The sequence below is a fragment of the Onychomys torridus genome, chromosome 18 (assembly GCF_903995425.1).
Source record: "Onychomys torridus chromosome 18, mOncTor1.1, whole genome shotgun sequence".
NCBI lineage: Eukaryota > Metazoa > Chordata > Mammalia > Rodentia > Cricetidae > Onychomys > Onychomys torridus.
This window is the reverse complement of record NC_050460.1, coordinates 6,160,774-6,165,666: the sequence shown is the minus strand read 5'-3', so window position 1 is coordinate 6,165,666 and position 4,893 is coordinate 6,160,774. Positions and strand designations below refer to the sequence as shown.

At 49.5% G+C, this 4,893-nt stretch overlaps 1 long non-coding RNA gene across 1 annotated transcript; it reads left to right on the top strand.

Annotated features, from left to right (window-relative positions):
- The first annotated feature begins 1,262 nt into the window (after window positions 1-1,262).
- Window positions 1,263-4,007, top strand: LOC118570108. The gene is made up of 3 exons (XR_004943120.1): window positions 1,263-1,401; window positions 2,796-2,859; window positions 3,001-4,007. It is a non-coding gene; the product is annotated as an uncharacterized LOC118570108 (long non-coding RNA).
- Window positions 4,008-4,893: the final 886 nt, after the last annotated feature.

Here is a 4,893-nt window from a genome sequence, read left to right as displayed (position 1 = left end):
AAAAAACAAGCAAGCAAACAAACAAAAAACCAAACAGGAACAAACCAAACCAAAACAGCCATCCATTGGCTCCTCACTGTGTACTGAGAATATCTCCATTAGCAGTTCAGAGCTGGAGTGGGGCGGGGTGGGGTAGGATAAGGTAGAGGTTAGCTACTCTAGGACTAGCAAGGGCTCCACATAGCCCTCCTGGCCAGAAAGAATATCCATGAGGACCAGCTTGTGATGAAAAAATTTTTTTACCAAGAGGCCATCTTTATTCAGTTATGCTAAATGTTTTCAGAGGTCAAGAATGCTGAGTTCAACTTCCACCATGACCTGCAAGCTAGATGGGTGACCTTAGGTGGAGACCTGTCTCTCAGAGTCTCAATTTTTCCTGTATGCTGAGAATCTGAACAGATTGCTTTTGAGGTCCTGTTAAGAGGCTGTGACCTTTGTAAGCACGACAGCCCTGAGGTGACACCTTGGTCACTCTGAGTTTTCCTTCCCCTGTTCTAACAGTGACTCACTGTGACAGGGAAGGACAGCTGGGGAGAGGCAGTGGGTCGAGCTGGTCTAGAAGGGGCCGAGCAGAGAAGAAGGCTGCAGCACTGGTCCGTGCCGCCCACTGGGTAGTCTGATGACCCTTGGGTGTTGGGCAGCCAGAGATCTGGATGGGGTGGTCTCTGGAACATCCTGTACCTAGCATTCCATTTCCAGACCAATAAGGTCTCTAAAGCATTAGATATCTCAAAAAAGGCCATTTTTAACAGTCCACCATGGTAAAATGGAAATATATGACAGCTAAATAATATTGGTGGCTAGAAAAAAAAATGTAGTTAACTCTGTAATTGCAATAGTAAACACTCAACTAAATACCAATGGATAAAACAGCAAGTCAGAAGTAACTGGCAGGCCAGGGGTGGTGGCACAAGCCTTTAATCCCAGCTGTTGGGAGGCAGAGGCAGGTGGATCTCTGAGAGTTCAAGGCCAGCCTGTTTTACATGGGGGAGTTCCTGCATAGTGAGAGATACATAGTGAGACATTATTTGTCTCAAAACAAATAAATAATAAAAGTTAAAGAGAAAGAAAAAAGAGCAATTGATGTCAGAAAGACTGTGTAATTGCAGAGGTTGGGTGGGGCAGGGACCTGGGGAAGGAACGCTGGGCTCTTATGTTTTAGAAGCTGTGCCATGCAGAGACTGACTTGAAGCCTGTATCTGTTACTTTGTCTTTGCAGATGTGACATTGTTTATTTTTGAATCTGCTGTTTGCAGCCTATGCAGATACAGAAGTCGACACAAGCTTACTGACGCAGCTTCAAGTACTGGGACTCCTAACAAGCCTACTTTCTGGAGCCTGGCTGGAGTCCACTCAAGATGGTGCATATGTGAGGATTCTTCAGATGGATCTCGGGATCAGGTGGGGTGTACTCTTCAGCCTGGGATGTCCAATTGAAGGGCACACGCTGCATGTCGGACCAGACAGTAACCGCAGTAATGGCTTAGAGCAGAGCGTAAGAGAGGCCGTTTTGAAACAGGAAGCTGGGGCCGGAGAGACGGCTCAGCAGTGAAGAGCACTGGCTGCTCTTGCAGAGGACCCAGGTTCAGTTCCCAGTGCCACAGGGTGGCTCACAACCACCCATAACTCCAGTTCCTCTTACATCCATCTGGGTAAAACACTTATACACATCATAAAAATTTAAAAATCTTTTAAAATGTAAACTTTTAATCAAAAATTTCAGGTATAAACTTTTATCACTGGTCTAAGTGTGCTGGTGTATGGTATTGACAAAAAGGCAGATGGGCATTTATTTAATTTAAGGCAAGTTCTCACTATGCAGCACTGGCTGGCCTTGTACTCCATATGTAGACCAGGCTGGCCTCAAATTCACAGAGAGTCACCTTCCTCTGCCTCCCTAGTGCTGAGATTAAAATTGTACACCACTAAACATGGATGACTTCTTTATTTTTTTAATTAAAAAATATTTTCGAGACAGCGTTTCTCTGTGTAACAGCCTTGGCTGGCCTGGAACTCGCTTTGTAGACCAGGCTGGTCTCGAACTTACTGAGATCCACCACCTGCCCCTGCCTCCCAAGCGCTTTTAAATTAGGAGTATGCGTGTCTTTGTGTGGGTATGTGATTGTGAGTGCAGGTTCCCCTGGAGCATTGGATTCCCTGAAGCTGGTGTTATGGGGAGCTGTGAGCTGCCTCAGTGGATGCTGGGAACCAATCTCAGGTCCTCTGCAGGACAGCAGCACTACTAGTTGCTGGGCCATCTCTGTAGCCCCCACCTTCCTCATCTTTGCTTGTAGCATCTCTTTTGCCAGACTCAAGAGTAGAGCACTTGTCTAGCACGGCTCTTCCCCGAGTCCATTTGAACTAGGAGCTCTCAACTGTTGACTTCCTTCCCAAGGACGTTTGCAGTTCCTGGAGACACTTTGGCATTTGCATCTGGGGAAGGGCTGGATGCAGGAGCTATTAGCAGCTGGTGGGTAGAAGTCAGGGTTAAATGTCCTATGGACCACCCTGCAGCAAAGACTCTCCCAGCCCTGCTTTCGGTGCCCAGAGTGCCCCCTCTCTCTCTCCAAAGCTTTAAGACTTGATAGCATGCATGGCTATCCTCAAGTGACCACCTCCAAGGTCACGGGCATCTCACAATCAGGATGCCGAGTGCATATGACCAATTCCCATCTGCTGCAGGCTCGAGGGGACCAGGTTGTAGCTTTCTATCTGGCTGTCTCTCACCAGATACTAGATAGAATTGCACCCCACCCCCAAACTCATTTAAATTTTTTTTTTTTTTATCTGTAAAGGAGGGTTTAATAATATGGACTTCACCGGCTACAGTGAAGATCAGCCAAGATAAGGACTGTGAAGGTAATTTTGACTGTGAGTCTAATTATGGGGGAGATGCTGGGGCCGTGGGTGAAGACCCGCAGGCCTGAGCCTGCCAGATCCTTTCCTAAGATGCATGAGGGAAGGGCCTTCTGAGTCCTTATATTCTTCCCTTTTTCATAGGGAAAGGAGTGGAGGAGCTGGGAGTCCATGGCCTAGAGACCTTCAGGGAAGAGCTGCAGGATTCATGCCACCCAGACCTGGATGTCACTTCCCAAGACAGGAGCAATTATGGCATTCAAACTGTTGATACCAATTAGAGTATGGTGGCTGCGCTGGTGCCTGGGCTTTGCATATCTAAATGGACTGACAGACGCTGACCCCCAGGGCCACCAGCCTTGCCAGCTCTCAGCTGTTCCCGTGGCACTAATTTTCAGAGCCAAATTACTGCATAGAACCAAGTCCACTAGACAGAGCTATTTGCGTCTCCTGAGCCCTGGGCAGTTCTGCTGGGCAGGGCCCACAGAGGGTAATGCTGCCCTTCAGAGGGTGTGTGTGGTCCTTCTGGGAAGCACCGCCAGACTCTCCCATCTGGTGCAGCAGGGTATCCTCTGTATGCTGCAGAGCAGTCAAGTTCATCCTGTCTACCCACGGGAGAGGTGTCATCCTTTCAACCTCAATGGCGCTGGGGAGTTACCCCAGGGTCCTGTGAGGGATGGAATTCCCTGAAGAAGAATAAACACAGGTCACTCCCCTCCCCACCAAGGGAGGCGTGCTTAACAACATATCTTTCAAGAGTGTGCTGGCATGCTGGCCACAGTGCAAGGATCCTGGCTAGAGAAAGCTCCTGGAGATGCAGAGCCTGCACGGTGTGTGTCTACAAAGTTGCCAAGGTGCCCAGCAGGTCAGGAGGCATGGAGTCTTGTTTTCCTGTCCTGGTTAGTTCTTCCACAAGCTAGCTTAGGTCCTGTAAGGGCAGCTCGCTTGTTCCTCTGCCCCTAGCTTACTACCAGCTGGCTTTGCCTCAACACCTTCCCCATCCTATGGCAGCCTAGAAGCTGCAGAGGACTGTGATGGGAGTGTAGACCACCAGGTGTCCTGCTGTCCTCAGCCTGACTGGGGAAAAGGGATGGTCACTTGGAAAGGAGCTTTCTCAGACTCTTTCCTTTTTAATTAATATATTTTTTTGAGACAGGGTCTTACTATGTAGAAGAAGATGGCTTTGAATTCAGAGTTCCATCTGCCTCTGCCTCCTGAGTACTGGATTAAAGGCATGCAGCCAGCAGACCATGTTTTCTTAAAGCGACTCTGTCCTTCACAACTGAGGGCAAGGCTCCCGAGAGTCCTGTCATCCCCTCCAGCCTGTCAACCTGACAATCATCTCTTAGGCACATCTCCATCCTTTTCCCCCCACATTGTGATAAATAACCGGGAAACTGCACATCCCTTTTACTTCCCCATGCCCCCACCTAAGATGTGTGGTCCTCCCCACTGTTCAAACAGCCTGAGTAGCAGGCCGAGGGCTTCCCTGAAGAGCTGGGGCTGCAGCTGGGACCGGGTGGATAAGGTCCTCATGGCATCATCCCAAACCCACATTTCCTGGACACCCCACTGCTTCCTGGGAGGGGTGCCCATCCTCTGGCTGCAAGGGGTGCAAAGGTGACTGTCCCACTTTCTAGTCTTGGCACATTTAAGTCTCAGCCACACTCCAGGTCTGGTGTCTCCTCTGAAAGCCCAGCTCCTGCAGGGACATCAGACAGCCATTTCTGGCTGTGTCTCTTGTCAGTCCGACTCAAACATCAGGACCCAAGAACCCAGATTCCAAGCTTCCTCCTTCAAGATTCCAGAGTTGCTGCTGTGTGGCTAGGGGCTTGGTCTTGACAAAGTCAAGGATGCAAGCACCAAGTGCTCCGGGTGGAGACATGGCAGGGATCCCCTCAGCCCCTAGCATCCTCTCTGTGTTTTCTGGTCCTGGATTGGTTGCATTAGTCACTGGCCATGCCTAGGCAGACAGTCAGCTTAGATGGGAGGTGGGAGCAGTTGACATTTAACTGTCAGGGCTTTGCAGTGAGTGTG